At 46.0% G+C, this 20,456-nt stretch overlaps 1 non-coding gene across 1 annotated transcript; it reads left to right on the top strand.

Moving 5' to 3' along the window:
• The first annotated feature begins 2,121 nt into the window (after window positions 1–2,121).
• Window positions 2,122–2,194, top strand: TRNAS-CGA (transfer RNA serine (anticodon CGA)). Its single transcript has one exon. It is a non-coding gene; the product is annotated as a tRNA-Ser (tRNA).
• Window positions 2,195–20,456: the final 18,262 nt, after the last annotated feature.

Here is a 20,456-nt window from a genome sequence, read left to right as displayed (position 1 = left end):
CGTACAGATCCGGTGACCCAACTCCCGGACTCATCCCCGGACTTATCAATGCCTTCGTACTACGTCACTTTGCGTGTACAATTTCTACGCACAACTGGCTCAGAGCAGAGCGAGACAAGCTCAACGCTCGCATCCGCAAAGTGGTCAAGAGGGCTCTCGGGCTACCCATCAGTACCCATACCGAACATCTCCTCAAGCTGGGGGGAGTGTATAACACTGCCGAGGAGATTGCCGAAGCCCAAGAACGCATGCAACTCACTCGCCTGAGCACCACAGCGGCATGTAAACACATCCTCGAAGAGCTGGGTTACCACCCTGCGGGATTCCTGATGGTCAGTACCCCGATCCCTAGGTAGATTCGAGACAAGTTCGAAGTGGCCCCTGTGCCCCGAAACGTCCGTCCCGTCCATAACGAGGGCAGACGCAAGGTCAGAGCAGCAGCCATCCTCAAACAGATCAAGCAACGATACATTAGAGCAAGCTTCGTCGACGCCGCGGAGTACAGCGATGGGAAGAGCTTTGCCATCGTTGTGGTCGACTACAGCGGCAAGATTTCCAATAGCGTCTTCATTCGCACTTCAGACCCCGGAGTCGCCGAGCAAGCCGTCATCGCCCTCGCGCTGCTAGACGGTCGTGGGTCCGAGATATATAGTGATTCCAAAACGGCACTTAGGGCTTTTCAGAAGGGTTGTATAGTCAAGCAAGCTGCTCGTCTTCTTAGCAGCTCGAGTCGATATGCTCTCACGCATCATTCAATCCATTGGTTTCCCGTTCACGTGGGGTCGGTCGAGGTTGCTCCCCCGAACCTCAATGAGTCTGCTCACGAGGCTGCGCGTGACCTCAGGTCACGCGCAGTAGCGGCCGTAGGCCACAGGTCCTACGGCCGCTACTGACAACGAGATTATTAAATTCTTCTACATGTCTAGAAGGGTCTTTCCACCCCCTCACCCCCAGCTGAATACGGCGAAAGCCGTTTCGCTTAGGCTTCTGCAGACCAGCACGTATCCGTGTCTGTCCGTTCTCCACGAGGCTTACCCGGACGTGTATCGCGACGACGCCTGCCCCTCCTGCGGGCAGACTTCCACTCTAGCGCACATGCTCTGGGAGTGCGCGTCGACATACCCCAAGTTCATCAAGGAGGAGTGGGACTCGTTTCTGCGTAGCCCCGCTCTAGAAAAGCAAATCCTGGCTGTCCGGCGTGCCCGTCACCGGGCCGGTGGGCTAGACCTGCCGGTCCCGACGTGGGACTAGCCGGGTGCGCGACGAGTTCGCGTCCTTGCCGGACCTGCAATAAAGTTTCTTCACTCACTCACTCACTCACTCACTCACTCACCATTCCCGTGCTCAAGGTGCCACAGCAGGAATGGGCGGATGACAGCCTTTGCCTATCTATCTATCTATCTATAGATAGATAGATAGATAGATAGATAGATAGATAGATAGATAGATAGATAGATAGATAGATAGATAGACTCTTACGGCTGAACATCGGGATTGTTCGGGCACATCCGGGAACTGAGCGCACGTATGTAACATGTACAAGGTGCATTGACGTGTTCGCTACCCCTCTTGAATCATATGAAATGCAGTTTTTGAGAATTCTCTGTGACAACGCGTGCAATCGTTACAAGTTTAGTGAGGGCGGGCTTTGCTCACGCAATGTTACGTGGTACTCCGCCCATGTGCATGTTAAATGTGCATGTAACTGTAACTGATGAAAAAACAACTAGTTGTTTTTTATCCACTTTAATTTCGATTAATTTATTGTTTCTTTATTTCATTAATTAAGCACAACTAATTTCCCCCATGTTGTCCTTGTTGTCAGTGTTTGTTGGCTTCTTAGGATATGTCTAATAAAAATCGGGCCCCTCGGTTAACCCCCTTTCTTCTCGTTTATTACATAACGAGGGTCTCGAATCCGGCAACATTGATGCCTTCAGGTAGCATATGTGGGTTTATTGACCAGTTGCCTTCACCCAAAAAGATCACGTTCTCGTGACGCCTGCGGCAAAAAGGACGTACCACGTCCGCCGCCAAGGTCTGTGAGTGGTGGTGTTGGCTAACACTCCCAGGGTTCTACTAGGAAACGCAAATACCCAAGAAAGGGGGCGGGAAAACGGCGCCGCGGTAGCTCAATTGGTAGAGCATCGCACGCGAAATGCGAAGGTTGTGGGTTCGGTTCCCACCTGCGGCATAGTTCTTTTCTCATCCACTTTAATTTCGATTAAGTTATCGTTTCTTTATTTCATTAATTAAGCACAAGTAAATTCCCCCTTGGTGTCAGTGTTTGTGGGCTTCTTAGAATATGACTAATAAAAATCGGGCCCCTCGGTTAAGCCCCTTTCTTCTCGTTTATATACATATATATATATATATTCTTTCTTTGTGCATTTCGTTTTTACCATGATATTTTCCCGCTCTGCAGTACAAAATTCGGTTCAAGCTATTAACATCACTGGCTTCTTTTTCTTTATTCCCAGAGCCTTCAGGCAGTTGCTTTTCTGCAGCATACCTGAGCCCTGAGCATTGTTCAACCTGGGTTCTGATGCGTTCTCTTTGTATTTGTAACCGTTTAGTTAGCCAAAGGCTCGGGTTTGAAAAGGGGGATTATAAGCGAAACTCCCATGAATCATTTAGACCACCAGCAGAGTTCCCTGCGGTGAGTCAGTTAAAAATGGCTCGCCAGAACGTTACATAGCTTCGGTGCCTCCATGAATATTCAGGCGAACAAAGGTACAGCTCTCTCGGGAAAGGGCTCGCTGCAGTGCCAGGGATATAGCACAGCCTCCACTTTTTATCATTTGAGAGGCAGACAGAGTGAGCGGTATAGCGACAAAGAAATAAAAACACGGAGCTAGATGGAGGTTAGAACCGGGACATGGTTGGCGTTAAATTTAGACGCAGATGTATGAATAGGAAAGGAAGTACTCAGAAAAGTAAAATGCAAATCTCTTTGTTTTATGCCATTCAAAAGAGGCTTTCTGCGTTATATGCAAACGCAACACGCTATATAGAAGTGTCGCTGAAAAAAAAAAAAAAAACCTTGTTGCTACTGCGCCAAACGACGTAGCAACAAGGCCTGCAGGCGCACAGCAACAGATAAAGCGAGACGTTTAAATGCTACTTTGGCGACGGCTATTCTAATGCCGCTTTGAACTTACATGTAATGATACCTCTGCTGCCATATTTGTTCAAGTCCTTTATATAGAATTGAGCTGCGGAGGTCGACGTCATGCCTTTTTCTTTCTTCTTCTCTTTTCTCGGCCGCGGCGGCCGCTTTTTGGCTGGTGTGAAATGCAAAAACGCACGTGAACTTAGATTTAGGTGCACCTTAAAGAAGTGCAGGTGATCAAAATTAATCCGGAGTTTCCCACTACGGCATGCCTTATAATCACATCAGGGTTTTGGCATATAAAACCACGCAATTTCTTTTTTTTTTATTACTTTATACCTGAGTCTTGGCGTTCAAAAGTACGCAAAAGTAAATGCCCGCACCTAAATTCTGCAAACTTTAAATGCCATTCTCACATTCGGTGTGCTAGCCGTCACTTGCACTTGCAAACAGCGCCAAAACTCAACTCCGCATGTCCGAGCAAATAAGGGGTGCAGTCCTGACTGGACACGAAAGTCCGCACCAACTCCACGGTGGACCCGAAAATGTCCTCACTGTCCTACTACGCGCTGTTTAGTTGCACTCACTCCCGTGACTATATATGCAGTAGGCGACACAACTCTGCGGACGTTCCAAACGCGTTTTAAAAGGTTGGTACCTTCCACAATGATGGCGCCAGAAAGTGGGTATGAGGACGAGCTCTTAGAGAAAACGCTGATACATTTTTAAAAGCCCTGACAAGCGACAAAAAAGAACTGGAAGCAGGAAAAAAAGAAAGCTGAATATTACGGCATTTCAAATGTTGTCGGCGAGCAACTGCTTTTCCCGGTAGCAGTGTTCTTTAAGGAGATTGTTATAAATGAACTGTCAACTGTCATCGCCAGCCGATGAAAGCACTGAGGCAGGCGCACCCTCCGCAAAACATTGTCGCGCTCGACTTAACTCGTTTGCGAAGAGCGTGGTAGTGCGTAAGTATAAACAAACGAAGTCAGAAAACTGCCGTGTCTAGCGCTAAGTACATTCCATGCACGTTTATCCGCATAACGCTCACCGTGCAATTTCTGTGGAACAACCTTGCCCCGAAAATGGCGAGAAAAGCGTGAGATATTTTTTGTTCCTTCTTTCTCGACGAAACAAGGATAAATGACTGCAATCGTAAACCGAGGACGGAAGGGAAAGTAAGAGATTGGGGAATAGACAGATAAAAAAAAGAAAGAGATGAAAGTGGGCACGGACATTCGGTGCTTTAGCGAGATTGGCTTCATCGATGTTTGGTTCTTTGTGCAACAGTCACTCACTTTTCACCACCTCATACTTTTTTCTCGTTCTTTATTTTTCGAGCAACACAAGCATCTTTCCGGCAAATACACAGGGTACGACTGAACCCAGGAGAGCGGCGACGCAAAGGCGTACATTATATTAGTACGATGGCTGGCTGGGCGAGTCGGTATACAACTGCGTCTCGACTTGCATACAGCACGAACGAACCAGCAAGGACAAAGAAGGAAGACGTAACACGAGCGCTGACTCACCGCTGAACGTTCACTATTTCTTACCAACACCACACAAATAGGAAAACTCACGCATCAGTACAACCCAACACCGGCCATTATACCCTCTACCAAAGCGCGAAACATGACAAAAGACCTGTGTGCACAAGAAAGTGGAATTTAATGATTACATACACTCAGAAATATGTATTTTTTTCTTTGCTGTGTAACGCAAGTGACAGACGCGTCAGCAAGGCGTCACTTGCGTAAGTAAAGGGGAAGTGCAGTGACTAAAGGTGCGTTACATTAGCAGCAAGGGCAAAAGCAAGAAATTAAATGGAAAGAAAGAAAGAAAGAAAGAAAGAAAGAAAGAAAGAACCTGGGCGCGGTGTAAACAAGTGGTAACGAGAAACATTGAACAAGCAGCAGCGACTGCTCGGCGTTGGCGTGTGAACAGACAAAGGCTGACGCACAAAGCGTAGAGAAAGGTAGGGAGAGAGAGGACAGCGATATATAGGTGGAATGTTATGGCGGAACTCTCTGCTTCAAGGGGTGTAATCTAGCTTTCGTCGTCCCTTCCGACATGCTCTTTTATTCTTATTATTTTCCTTTCTTGTGCGTGTATTTGTGGCGGCGCCTTTCTTTATCTGCTGCCGGCACTAACTCATTTCTCCTTGCTGGGCTTCCCTTGTCTCCGGATTTTCGTCATCCTCCAACAAGAAGCATGGCTGTGTTCTCAGCGAATGAGCGAACGAGCTGCTGTGCTGTAGAGCTAACGCCACAAGAAAAAATAAAGATATATACGCGTATATATGACAATAAAGTAACGAGCGGTATAGGAAAAGTACTTCTGCGGCCTAGCGATCTTGTTACGCCGTTATGACGACGCGCTTCCTGCCCATAGCTGCTCGTCCTTGCCTTACACCATCGCCACATTGCGCTGCCGAAAAGTGTTGTGCAGCAGCTTGCTGCTGCCTCCATCTCATACTGGCTGTTTCGCGTAAGATTGCTCCTTGCTGGGCTAGTTGGTTCGCATCCATACACAGAAAAAAAGATTGCGATAAATTGCGCGTACCGACCATCAGTTCAGACAATTAGGATTCCATACATGGAGTGCAGGCAGAATCACGCGTGCGAAATCACGGAATCGATCCTCGCAGATCGGAAGGGAGAGGATTGTGTGAGTCACAGGGCGGTGCGTACGCGTGGCAATGAGACCGAGCGTCGACAGCGTAATAAACTGAAGAAAAAAATTAACTGTTAAGTTTTATGCACCAAAGCCGCGATCTGATTATGACGCATGCCGTAGTGGAGGGCTCCCGATTAATTTTGACCACCTGGGGTTCTCTGACCTGAACCCAATGCACGCCACGCGATGCGTACTTGCTTTCATTCATTCATTCATTCATTCATTCTTTATTTACATCATATTTTACAAAATACATAAGCCTTACTGGACCCATAGCCATTGGCTAGTCCCGGGTCCGTAGTGAACTTAGGCTATAAAACGCAACAGGCGAGCACACAAAAGCAGCAGACATATTACATAATAGTAATATTAAACATAGATAACTCAGACACGAAAGTAAATATAACTCAGCGTTCTTTTATCCTCAACGCGCGCGAGCAACAAAACGGACATAATACTTAACAATGACATTGACATTCACAACTTGAGCAATTGACATGTACAACTTAGACAGGAATCTAAATTAAAGTAGTTTCTTTTTATCGACTGTATTTTTCAAAAAAGTATTTTCTCACAGCAGACCTAAAGTTACGGGCTTCTTTTATATGTATTGGCAAAGAATTCCAAATAAGTACGCCGTTAAATTCCACGAGTCTTCTCCCGTACAGATTTTGACATGGGGGCAAATTAAAGCACTGATTACTTGCAGCTCTTGTATTTCGTAACGGGATTTTAAACAAGGTAATCGGAAGTGGATTATTGTTTTCGATAATACTATGAATTACCTCAGCAGTTTTCAATTCATACAATGCCTGCACTGGCAACACATGCAATGAGCTATACAAGTACGTACTGGATTGTGTACACCTAGATGAGGTAATAATTTTTAATGCGCGTTTTTGCAGACGGAATACAGGCTCAAGGTAAGTTGGAAAGGTGTTTCCCCATGAGTCAATACAATACGATATGTGGCTCTGAATGAAGGAGAAGTACAGAATGCGTAGGACAGGATATCCGAAACATTCACGAGCCTTAAGAAGAATATAACATCCGTAAGCAAGCTTAGAACAAAGGTGTTTAATGTGAGTTTTCCAGTGCATGTCTGAATCAAAGAAAATACCTAAATATTTGTAGGAGACTACTTGTTGTAGTTTAATGCCACGTAATGATATGTCCAGTATTTCAGTATTGAGCTTTTTCTTCCTGGAATGAAAAACTGTATACTTAGTCTTAGTAAGATTAAGGGTCAGTTGATTAGACGTGAACCACTTAAAAACATTATCTAATTCTGCATTTATTTTATCCTGTATATCGGGCAGACTGTCTCCAGTAAATAGAAGAGCGGTGTCGTCAGCATACATCAAAGCCTGTGAATGCCTAAGCGTTGCAGGGAAATCATTAATGTAAAGTGAGAAAAGCATGGGCCCAAGAACGGAACCCTGTGGCACACCAGTTAGTACAGTTTGTAAAGTAGACGTATAATTTTTAAGTATTACTTGCTGTTTGCGGTTACTAAGGTAGCTTCGAAGCAGGTTCAGGATTTTGCCCCTAAACCCTAGATTGTTAATCTTGTTCAGTAATATCTGATGGTCAACTGTATCGAAGGCCTTTTTTATGTCTAGATAGACAACGACCGCAATTTTATTCTGCTGAAGAGCCGTATTAAGTAGGTGCGTTAGGGTGAAAACTGCAGTGGAAGTTGATTTCTGAGGTCTGAAGCCGTGTTGGTGGGGGCTCAGTATATTGTATTTGGATATGAATTTGTTTATGTGCACAGAGAGTATCTTTTCAAATACTGTGTTGATCACGCTAGTAATAGAAATCGGCCGATAACTTGATGGACTAGAGCGATCTCCGTCCTTATAAATCGGAATTACTTTTGCTATTTTTAATTCTGAGGGATATGTTTCGGAATCAAGGGAATGATTAAATAGGCGAAGGAGGGGACCCGCTAATATGTCAATGTTGTCCTTAATTAGCTTAACAGGTATTTGGTCCAGCCCAGCTGCCTTAGTTCTTAGCCCATTAACAACTGCTATTATTTCATCCACTGTGATATCCTCAATTACCATAGTATTCACCACTGATTGGATAGGCTGCGTACATTCGGTGAGTTGAGGAAGTTGGTTTGCTAGTTGCGGTCCTATATTTACAAAATACTCATTAAATTCATCAACTGTTTCCTGGTTAAGTACATCAGGCAACATACGCTGCTCTGAACGAAGCCCTACTGCGCCTGTTACAATATTCCAAATTTTACCTGAGTTGCCCTGAGCATTAATGATAAGAGAAGAGTGGTATTCTTGTTTTCTTTTACGCATTAGAGACACCGACAGGTTCCTGAAACGCTTAAACTGGCTTAGATAATAATTATTGGTTTTATCACGTTTCCACTTCTCGTGCCATTTTTCTTTCTCCTTCAGTATGCGCAGGATGTCGCGAGTCATCCATGGGCATATAGGTGCAACATATCGACCAGAGAACTTGTGTGTGGTGCTCTGCGAGACGGCACTCTGGACAACTGTAAAGAAGTTTGTATATTCTTTGTTTATGTCTGTATCATAGGTGTCCAAGAAGTTTACTTGCCGCAGGTTCTCGCGAACTAATTGATAGTCAATCTTTTTCTGCCGTTCATCAGCAGATATGTTCGCAGATATCTTTCCTTCGATTTTGACGGCTAAAAATATGGGCATGTGATCGGCTATTGGATCTAGGTAAGTTCCACCCCATCTGTTACATGGGATGTTCGTAAGCGCATGATCTATTAAAGTGCTTGAACTACCTGTGATACGAGTTGGCTCTGTTATAAGATTGCATATGTTATATGACTGTAGAAGTAAGGTGTAATTGTTAGTTTCTCCAGAAACATCTATATTAAAGTCTCCTACAATTACAACACGGTTACTTTTTTTAGAGGTTAAGATTTCTATAATTGATTCAAGTTTCTCAATAAAAACTGAAACAGCAGAACTGGGAGGCCGGTATACCACACCGACCGTTATACCACACTCGATTTTGATAAAAAGTGCCTCAATTGTAGGGTCACTGATAGTAAGGGCAGGAAGGACTTCAAAATCAATACTTTCTTTTATAAAGAAGGCAACACCACCTCCTCGTGCCCTTGAAACTCTTGGCAGAGAGGAAAGTTTGTAGCCTGGTATAAATGGTGATTCTTTATCTTTGAGCCAGGTTTCCGTAATAGCGATCAAGTCAAAAAGAAATGTGTGCTTTGATAAGTAGGCACTCAGTAAGTTCAGATTTTTTTGGATACTGCGCACATTGCAATGAAAAACTGAGAACACATCTTGGTGTTTTATTAATTGATTAACTTGATCCCAACTAAATGTCATGATGAAACAGAAAGACAACGAGAAGATATGGATAGGGAAAAAAAAAACTATACAATGTGAGCCAGGTCGCTATCACTTTCAATTCTCAATACAGTTGAGGTTTCTGTCTTCCTCATGAAGATCTTTCCTTGCGAAACCCAGGCAAACTTCCATTTTTTCTCTAGGCGCAGTTGACGTGCTTTGCTCAATAGTACTTTGTTCTCAATACAGAGATGCTCATTAACATAAACCGGATTGCATTCTTCGAAGCCAAGAATTCTTGTGGTAAGCCTTGCCTTTCTAGCTGCAGAGAAGAACTTATCTCGCACAGCACGAGTGGAAAAGCGCAACACAACATTAGGCCTATCCTTGTCCTTTGAACGGACGCGGTGCACAACGTCAATGTCGTCATCGGAGACATCGACACCCACAGATGTTGCAATCTTTTCCACTGACTTGCGCAGATTCTCATCAGGCACCACTGGTATGCCTTTTATTTCTACGTTCTGGCTCCTGCTGTTTTGCTTGAGCTCGATAATTTCTTTCTTAGCTTCCAATAGTGCCTTCTGCATTTGCTTAATTTCATACTGGCATTGAGAATTCTGCGTTTTGACTTCAGTCACCTCGCGACGGAGCTCAACGACATCCTTCTTGAACTGCTCAAAATTCTCATTCATGAAACCCATAGCCTCTCGTATTCCCTCTAGTTCAGAATGGATATCAGTGTTTGATGTTCGCACGGCTGCAATTTCGTTCGTCACGTCAGTTGCGAACTTGTCAAGCTTCCCTAGTACCTCGCCTAAGACTTTCACAACCTCTTTTAAGCTATTACGACCACCCCCGTCGTAATAGTCGGGGGTGGTCGTAATGTGGCCATGTCTGCCACATTACGACCACCCCCGTCGTAATGTGGCAGACATGGCCGGTATTGAACCCGCCACCTGAAGCGCGGAAGTGCGACGTCATAGTCACTACGATGCCACAGCGGGTGCGTATAAAACCAAATGCGAATCTTCAAAATAAAATAGCGGTGAGGTTTTGCCTCGTCTACGTGCTTTTTTTTAACCCTGTCTTCATCTTCATTGCGCATTAATTATATTTCTCTACCGTTCTTTTTCGTGTGCTTTCGTAATCTTTTTTTCTGTTTTGCTCGCTAGCTCGTATGAAGTGACTTTTCCCGCAAAAAAAAATTAGTTGAGCGTTCTTTCTTGCTTCTTGCAAGACAAGAAGCTGTAATTTTAATAGAGCTGAACGACTATCTCACTCAGGCAAATGTTATCTAAGGGCAGCGGTACAGCAAAGGTGTGGGTCTACCTAGGCCTAACGATGCAACGACGACGGCGGCAATTGATTCAGACGACGCCGACCTCGTTTCGAACCCTGGTTGGAAATAGACACTTTCTTTCTTTTTTTCTTCTGGCTAGAAAATGCGACGCAACCTTCAACGGATATAAAAAAAAGGTGGATTAATCCACATCGTAGCCTTACCACCTTCGCAATAAGAATGAAATTATTGAACAAAGTAAGAAAGAAAGAAAGAAGGAAGGAAGGAAGGAAGGAAGGAAGGAAAGAAAGAAAGAAAGAAAGAAAGAAAGAAAGAAAGAAAGAAAGAAAGAAAGAAAGAAAGAAAGAAAGAGAGAAAGAAAGAAAGAAAGAAACGGGAATTGGGTGTGTTGGTAGGTGATAATTACCAAGTGGTGAAACTCAAATTTCGCAAATAGTTTCCAGATAGAGCGGCCTGCAGCAGAGCCATAGCCTGTCGTGCCCTAGTGTACTAAGAAAATAAAATATCCTATAGTACTCACGAAGAGTGGAGATATTGGTGGAAAAGAAGTAGGAGACCGATGATCTTTCCAGCTTTTCTCGTTTTGTAAGACACCTGTACATCCTTACTTCTCAGAAAAAATGAAGGTTACATTTATTTCCTAGACGGTCGTATACGAAATATTCCTCTTAGTCAGCGGTTAACGTTCTTACTGCGGCGTTTCTAAAGAGACACCCGTGCGAGAAGAGTCGTGTAACACACGGCGCTGCGAAGAACACAAAGCCTTCTTATCTACCGTTCCCGGAAGCGAGCTCAAAAGGCAAAACTGAAGAAGGAAATAAAAAAAAATCTGTTTTCACGATCCACGGTGGTGCATATAGCTCGTTTCCAAATTCAGAAGTAAGCGGCTTTTCATCTAAGCACATCATAAAATATTTCAAGTCGCCTCTTACTTCCCCGATGCGAAGTTGCAAACGAGGAAAGAGTATAAAAACTCTGCTCGCAAACCTACTCATTTTTTTTGTAAGACCGTCAGCCACGTCGCTTTGTACATTATCTCGTTCCGGAGCTTATGGGCTTAGGTCATCGGGTGTCGACAACAAAACAAGAAATTTTTTTCTTTTCTTCAAATATGGAAAGGGATGACTCGAGAGAAGTCTTACTTTTTACGCATGAACGCTAAGTACTCCGGAAGGGCCTTCCGGTTAATGCCAAGTTTTCGTCCTTTCATGGGAAAATGTGACGTAGAAGAAAAAAAAAAAGCCCCTTTAATGCGTTTTCAACATCGCCCTTCATTTCTTGTTTCGTTGCGAAAAGGAAATTATACAAACTAGAACTATGTACGCCTCTATGCAAAAGCATACGGACCAAGGATTCCACCATAAGGCCGATTTTCTCCTCCGCCTGAATGTGTAAATTATAATATAAAACTGCAGTTCAAACTTGTCCGTGCGAACTTTCCAGTACACTCAGCAATTTCAGTTTGCGAGTCTGAATTCACTTTACTTTTGGGCAACCATGTGTTTGCTATACACATTGCTCACGGGTTTCACAATTCAGCGTCGCGTGCTAGAATGAACGCTGACGCGAGGCTGGATTTTCGTTCACGAATGCCGCAACACTTAAGTGGCAACGCGCAAGTGTCTTGTAATAGGGTTTGTCTTATCGAATTTCTGCGCTTCAACACTGGTTAAAATAAACCTTACCCAAGGAAACCAGTGCTGATGGGTTGTATACAAATATAGCCGATTTAACTTTGAAATATCTGATAAGCTAAAGCATTTCTTTTTCTTTCTTTTTTTTGTGTGCCTGTGATACAAATTTAAACGAAAGGTTTGCGCTCTTAGGTTGCACTGGATACTTCTTGTCGCATAACAAGAAAGAAAGAAAGTGCATCGCCAGATAAAGGCAGCTTTTGTTTCGTCGGTTATTTTTTCAAGAAACGCGGTCCATGACATATGTACGGTCGCGATCAATTTGAAGGTGATCGCGTGAGCATCGACTCGCGGGCCTTCCAAGCAGCATAGCGGCCGATTTCGGAACTGCGCAGATAAAAATTGCGCGACCTTCTTCCACTATTATGCTCTTCCAGGCTGCAACAATCACCCCCTAGACCAACTCGCCACATTTTTGTGTTTGTTTCCCTTTCATGGCAATGATCTGTGTGCGTCGCTTCCTCATGCATATCTTGGCTAGCAATGACGCCTCTGTGCAAAAGCGCATAACGCAAACGAAATGAATTCGCAGGTTATCTCATGAACGGTGACGGGAGTGACAGCTTTTCAGGGAACACCAAAAGAGAGAGAGGGGAGCTATCTGATGTTTCCCACTCAACCGACGGTGATGACGTAACGTGGCTCTGCTCCTAGTTTTGGTCGCCGCTCGAGCGATCACCTTAAAATTGATCGCGACTGTACAAAAACACACCCTGAACTTGTTAACCACAGAATGGCACGCCGAAGAACGAGGGAACGAACTCTTTCAGTACGAAGTGTGGGCGTCACTTCTCATGTGGAGACACTGAAAGAAGCAGACATTTGCTCGAAGGCTTGTTTCTACTACAGAGGAGACGCAGAGAATAAACTTCCATTTACAAGAATTTGGAGGACGCTTAAGCGTCTCCTTTAATAGTGGAACGCGATAGCATTCAAAGATTCCTGACTGCTTATCACGCTTCCCGGCAACTGCAGCGTATGTAACCGTAATGTTTACCGGGAAACGCTCACGGTGAACGCTGCACACGAAGGCGGGCTTTCTTGTAGAAACGCGGCCTCTTGCGTGGGCCGCGATGCGGCGCAGGCGAGCGCCATCTGGAAGTGTTTCATGGAAGCGGGCGCGCTGCTTCGAGGGCTCCGAGATAATTACGCGCTGGCGTGCGCAAATGGCGGACGCCGTCTCCGGTCTATGAAATGTAGAAACGCTATAAAAGGGGTTTCTTGGAGTTTTCACGTAACAGAATTATGTTTTCTCATATATTCAAATTACAGTCCGAGAGATATCATGTCTCTAGGTTGTATGTAAGTCGTAGTTTACCATTTCTTTGCCTATTTTAGCTTGAGAAATTCAGTTAGTTCAGTCAGTTTCTTGCGTCACATGGAAGACCTGGGTATGCGTGGTTCGATAGCATATAGGACGAACGACGTCCGATGCCGGACGCGGACGCCGTCGCAGGATTTTTTCCGACCCGGGCTCCTTAACGCTCTCGCGTTAGAAATGCGGGTAATTTCGTGTACAGGCCGAGGGCATAAGGGCAAGCTATCTACAGTCGCGTGCAAAAATTTGGGGACAAAGACCAAAGAAGATTTCCTTTTTTTGTTTGCTTCTCTTCGTATCCTAGGTGGTACTCCTAAGCTCATTTACCACGACACCTATGGTTAAAGGAATGTTCCACAGCCGCCACCATAGCCGTGCGTGGCGCTGGTTAACATTCCCAAGCCTAGGTCTAGTGCAGGTGCACAAATAACTAAGAAAATGGACGGAAGAAAGGCTATAAGTTCGCCTCCCATCTGCGGAGAGCTTGTTGTCCACTTCTATTTCATTCTCTTTATTATGCGGAATTTTCAATTAAGCGTAATAATTGTATTTCTCTGTGCTTTTCCAAGCTTGATTATGTATTTTTTCTGTTTTTTTTTTCATATAGTTGTAAAAACAAACAAAATATCGAGCCGCTCGGGTGCGCTTATTTGTCTTTCAGCTGAAATAAAGTGAAATAAAGGGAACTTTCACGTGTTTGACCAACGCATTGTACAGAAGGAATTCCGTGTTACGAAACTGTGGCATCTTTTTTTTTTTATGTCGTGGTTTTCCAACTCTTGCTCGAGAGTGTACTCAGCCCTCGAGGCGCAGCATGCAAAAATCGACAGCGCAAGAATATTTCGTTCTGCCCCGTTCGGAACCAATCCACATTTTGTATGTGGACACTTCCGTCGGACCGCTAGCGTTTCTTTTTTATTCATTTTTTTGCCATCATCTTGTCCGTCACACAGTGGTGTAAAATTCCTGGACGGAGCTGAATCTCGTACAACGATATATCTTCAACATGCACATGTGAAAAGAACGAATACAATAAAATATATATATTCATAGCGTGGCGTGCAATACCGGTGATGACGATGAACCACAATAAACAGGAGTATATTTTTTTTACTGAGCAGAAACAGGCCCTAGCTGACGGTCATTCCTCGGTGGATAAAATCTCGTGATTTGGGCCACGCGCCTACTTCGCTTCCTAGATAATGGCCTGTCTTGTTTTGTCTTGTCTTGTCTTGCGTCCTCGACAGTGGCGCGTACCCACTACGGGGGATTGGCCAAGAAGAAGGCGGTTTTCCGTATGGTTAGAAGTAGAGAGAAACTAGATTTGTATAGTGGAGCGTGGGACGATAGTACTGTAATTTAGAAGTGTAATCAAATATTGTTAGGAATCCGATAAAACAAGTAAACGTAAAGAAATGAAATAATATAAATTGTGGATGGCCTGTCCCTAGCCAGCGGCCCTTCTCCTCACCTTCGTCGATGCTGCTACAACAGCACGGACGATGGCGCCTGCATTTGCAGAAGCAAGCCAAACCCGGGGAAGAAGAATAAAAAAAAGAATGAGAAAAATAAACGAACTATAACTCGGTTCTGCACTGGCGAAGAAAAGGGAGACAGAAACGGAAGAAAGTGCGGTCGAATGTTGACCGAGCGTGCGTATCAGCGGCTAACCATAGAGAAAGGTCTAACCGGCAGTTCCTTGCCGCCGCCTGACTCACTGGTACGGAATTCCTTGTTATCGCAAGTGTGGCCCTGGGCTCCCAAGCGAGTGCCTGTTTTCGCCCGTTGTTTGCCTAACCTTTGCTGCACTGAGCACCGCATGCAGTTTATTCGTCGAACTTGCGTCGAGGAGTTTCACCCGAGTTAAGGTACGTGCTCACTTGCGGAAATAAGCGCTCGCAAGGCGGCGCGCTTATTTCGGCAGCGCTTGTGGCCTCGCCTTGTCGTCTCGTGTCCCGTCTACGTTTTGCGCTGTTGACCCCACGGTGGAAAACCGACAGGCCCAAGCTGCTATTCTAGAGAATTATTGTCGCGGCGCGCGTTTCTAAGCGCGCCGCCGTGTGCGCGCTTATTTCCGCAGGTGAGGCCGTACCTTTATGCCATTTATTGTTCTGAACGCTTATGCGGCGGAGGCTCTCGTTTGGACGCGGGCGTTAGTCGGGTATCTAAACTATGTCATTCCCACCGCGCGCAAAAAAAAAAAATACAGTGACATTTCGCTTCGCGAGCGAACGCGGTTTACGCGCAGGCATATGGGTGCGTTTCCTGCAAATAGTGGTATAAATTATGTGGACACTGCAGCCGCATTTCGGCGGTCATCGTCGCCTCGAGGTTCTGTATAAAGCCCAGGGTGCGATAATATTGTCGCCACGTGCCATGTGCTCTATGTGCGCGTGAAAGCGTCCGACGGTGAGCCGACGATCGCGGCTCAATCTTGCGTTCAAAACAGGAGTGTGGGGAGGCAGCGCGCTGTCTTCCGTGAGAGAGAGAGAGAGAGAAGAAGATTCTTGAGTATGGGAAGGAAAGGTTGGGGTAAAGTGCAGCGCAGTAACTGTCTCTCAGCAGAGGACACCTCAACCGCACTGCACAGGGGGTAGGGAATGAAAGTAGGGGGAGAGAAGGAGCACCAGAAACAGCAGCACGCCGCGGAAATGTGATGGAGCTAAAGGCGGTCGGCGAGGCCGACAGCCTCGGCGAATGTCAGGAGCGCACGTAGAAGTGTCCTGTGGCGTGATGGGCAGCCCGAGGGGTGCAGGAGTTCAGTCACGGTGTCGCACGGCAGGCCGTGCCCACGGTAAACACGGGCAAGGGACGCGCGCGCGAGTGGCGCGCGTGGTTCCTGGCAGAGGTGAGGGAGGAGGGCGGCGTTGTACACCCCCCCCCCCCCCGCAACTGCGTATTCCGCGGCCGCGCTCACGCTATCCTGGTAGCGATCTGCAGTGTGTAGGTGTACCGAGGGCGCCGACGGCTCACAGCTGCATGGGTGTTCTGTTCTCGCCGCTGAGTGATAGTGCGCAGGGCACTTCGTTCGCTGCAGCTGCCGCGCTTCTTCACGGCAGCGTTTTGACAGCGAGTGTCCGCGGTCATCGAGTGTGATTTGTTCGTGTTTGCCTGAGCGCGCTGGCACAATGCTTGTTAATTTAGATAGTAAGCGAATGTTTGAAAGTTTATACGGCCGATAAGACTACTGTTACTTTGTATAGTTGTCTATTAATTTGCTATCACAACCGATACATTACGTTCAGTGTTGCCATTCTGGGCTTCGCGCCGGGCACTGTTCTTTGTTTCCAAACGGGTTTAACGCTGTTGAGGAGTTTTTGCGCTACGGCGTCTTGACTTGTACACCCGCATTGTCGCAAGCCGCAGTACGTCTTTTGCCGGACTTTGTTCAGCTTGTGCCCGGCGCTTTCGGGTCGGTCGACTCGCCGTCGACCTGCCACCGCTTGGGTTGCCGCTCCGTCCTTCTCGCTCGGCGCTCGGTCACTCGATGACAAGACGAACCCGGCACTTCCAAAGCGCTCACAAAACTCGCAGCAACTGCCGGAGGAGGTCAACCCAGTGCGCCTCTGCCTAGCTTCCTCACCCGCGATGCGTCGCCTCGTTTCTCCGTCCCCTCTTCACTCAACGTTACCAACACTTTCCTCTGGGTGGGGTTACTTTGCCGCGCGCTCAGTGCGCTTCTTCATTCTTTCCCCGGCGCGCTATTCTGTTCACCTCCAGACGCCTTCCTCCTTCGCTTCCTTCGCGGCTTCAAACATATTTCGCCGATTTCACTAGCTGACCAGTTACGCTTGCGCGTAGAAGGGCAGGAAGCTACTCCCGGGAGTGTTGCGGAGAGAAGCATTTTGGGGAGACCAGTCCAGGTAAAAGGTTACTTGGTCCTGTTTTAATTGTTCTTTTTTCTGTGTGTTTGTGTACGCACAAGGAAACCTATCCAACGCGGACTTCATTGGTCTTTTTGTCTCTTGAACGTATCTATGAATATGTGTTAACATGAGATGATAAAGATATCGCTGCCACGAAATTCATTCCGCGGAGTTTTCACCGAAAAAGATGAAAAGATGCAGATTCAGATTTTATTGGGCCAATACGTGTCCACATATCTGGACAAATCTTTACTACAGAAGAAAGTCCCACAGCCTGAGACTGTACGAGTACCTCTCATAACGTTGAACGTAGCAGAAAGAAGATGATTATGATGATGGTGGTGTGCGTGCGCGTGCGTGCGTGCGTGCGTGCGTGCGTGCGTGCGTGCGTGCGTGCGTGCGTGCGTGCGTGCGTGCGTGCGTGCGTGCGTGCGCGTGTGTATGTGTGTGTGTATACGCGCGCGCGCCTTGATCCCGGTGGCGGCTTAAAATGCTATTTAGAAACAATTTCACCAGCATGTTGGTCAAACTCCAACGCACGCGGAGCTTATAATGCATCATATTACTCAATAAATTTTGTAACGTTAATTAAATTTCTTTTTGTCTGGTCTCACTTAACAACGCGCCATTTCTGGAACAACAGGGAGAGACGGAAAAACAAGGAGAGCAAAGGCTGGGAGGTCAACCAGACGAGTCATCCGATTTGCTACCCTACACTTGGGGTGAGTGAAAGGAGGAATAGAAAGAGGAAAGAAGGAGGTAGTGGATGACTGTGCACGTAGGACCCAAGAGGACCAAAAAAAGCACTGTCCTTTCCACTCCGTGAAGATGGCCGAAGAGCGAAGCTGTGTGAGTTACGCCGAGTGTTACACCGTGCAAGTCAAACTTCACAAGCAGTATGTATGGTAAATCTTGTGTTTCACCATTCTTTCACCTCATTTTCGCTTTTGCCTGCTTCGCGTGGTGAGCATGTTTTAGTAGCGCTGCTGTTTAAACTCGGCATCTCTGGCGCGCAGCCCGGGGTCAGCCTTACGACGACGAGCCCGTTCTCGAGCCAACTCTCGCTGGCACTCGCGGTAGGCAGCTTCTATCTCAGGAGTACGCACTACTCGTGGTCTTCCCACACTTGTAGCTGGGATGGAATGTGCCGAGCCACTAATCCAAAGCTCCGTATATTGGACGCAAGGCCAACCACTGGAGATGCAGGCGCTGCGATTGACGATTGGTTGGATTGGTTTGACGACTGACGTGGTTGCCGGCACTTCTTGCTGGTGCAAGTGCTGGCAGCCACGAGCTCTTAATATCGCGTTTTAATCTCTGGGCACTGTTTGTTGGCCCAAACTGCCAGCATAACATGTGTTTCTTTCGCAGGCGCAATAAATCGTCGATAAATTTGATGCAGATCTGGCTAGATCGCCGAAAATACACCGTGTGAGAACCGTAGAAGATTCGCGTATAAGAGCATTCTCACAGGAGGAAAGCGGTCACTCCAACCCCTTTTCAACAACGGCACAGCGTCCGCATAAACATCTTTGCTGTAAACCGGTGCAATTCAATGATTGCAGTAGCCCACGACTAGCAATAGCAAACGATAGGGAAAAAAATTCACGCCATCTTAGCGCTAGCTTAGTGGCTATGGTAGAGTTCTGCTGAGCTGGAGGCTACGGATTCGGTCGCGGTGGCCACATTTCGATGGAAACGAAATGCGAGAAAGCTACTGTACTTAGATTCAGGGGCACGTTAAGGAACCACAGGTAATCAAGATATAGTGCGCAGTCCCACATTACGGCGCGTCTCATAATTAGATCGTGGTTTTGGTACGTAAAACCCCACAATATCAGTTTTTTTTAGTTGAACCACTAAATTATGTACAATATTTTGCGAGACTTGTCAGCTTTTTCTTCTGAGACCTACATATCGAAAAGCATGATTAGCGACGGCAGTAAGTTGCATTAAACCAGTAAATTGTATATATTCTATTGCACAACTTTTTCTTTTGATTTTTGTTAAGCTTTTTGTTTTGAGGCTTGCATATCGAAAGCATGACTAGTGACCACTACCTGTCCTAAGTAGATGTAAGTTGCGGTAAATTTACAAACACCCAAAAGTTAGGTCCATCATCATCATCAGCGTGGTTACGCCCATTGCAGGGCAAAAGCCTCTCCCATACTTCTCCAACTACCCCGGTCATGTACTATTTGTGGCCATCCTGTCCTTGCAAACTTCTTAATCTTATCCGCCCACCTAACTTTTTGCCGCCCCCTGCTACGCTTCCCTTCCCTTGGAATCCAGTTCGTAACCCTTAATGACCATCGGTTATCTTCCCTCCTCATTACATGTCCTGCCCATGCCCATTTTTTTTTCTTGATTTCAACTAAGATGTCATTAACTCGCGTTTGTTCCCTCACCCAATCTGCTCTTTTCTTATCCCTTAACGTTACACCTATCATTCTTCTTTCCATAGCTCGTTGCGTCGTCCTCAATTTAAGTAGAACCCTTTTCCTAAGCCTCCAGGTTTCTGACTCATACGTGAATACTCGTAAGACACAGCTGTTATACCCTTTTCTTTTGAGGGATAATGGCAACCTGCTGTTCATGATCTGAGAATGCCTGCCAAACGCACCCCAGCCCATTCTTATTTTTCTTATTATTTCAGTCTCATGATCCGGATCCGCGGTCACTACCTGTCCTAAGTAGATGTATTCCCTTACCACTTCCAGTGCCTCGCTACCTATCGTAAACTGCTGTTCTCTTCCGAGACTTTTAAACATTACTTTAGTTTTCTGCAGTATAATTTTTAGACCCACCCTTCTGCTTTGCCTCTCCAGGTCAGAGAGCATGCATTGCACTTGGTCCCCTGAGTTACTAAGCAAGGCAATGTCATCAGCGAATCGCAAGTTACTAAGGTATTCTTCATTAACTCTTATACCCAATTCTTCCCAATCCACGTCTATGAACACCTCCTTTAAACACACTGTGAATAGCATTGGAGAGATAGTATCTCCCTGCCTGACGCCTCTTCTTTATTGGGATTTTGTTGCTTTCCTTATGGAGGACTACGGTGGCTGTGGAGACACTATAGATATCTTTCTATATTTACATATGGCTCGTTCTACACCCTGATTCCGTAATGCCTCCATGACTGCTGAGGTTTCGACTGAATCAAACGCTTT

This window comes from Dermacentor variabilis, chromosome 2 (assembly GCF_050947875.1).
Source record: "Dermacentor variabilis isolate Ectoservices chromosome 2, ASM5094787v1, whole genome shotgun sequence".
NCBI classification, from domain to species: Eukaryota; Metazoa; Arthropoda; class Arachnida; order Ixodida; family Ixodidae; genus Dermacentor; species Dermacentor variabilis.
Note: the sequence above shows the minus strand (reverse complement) of the source record. Positions and strands in the feature narration are given on the sequence as shown.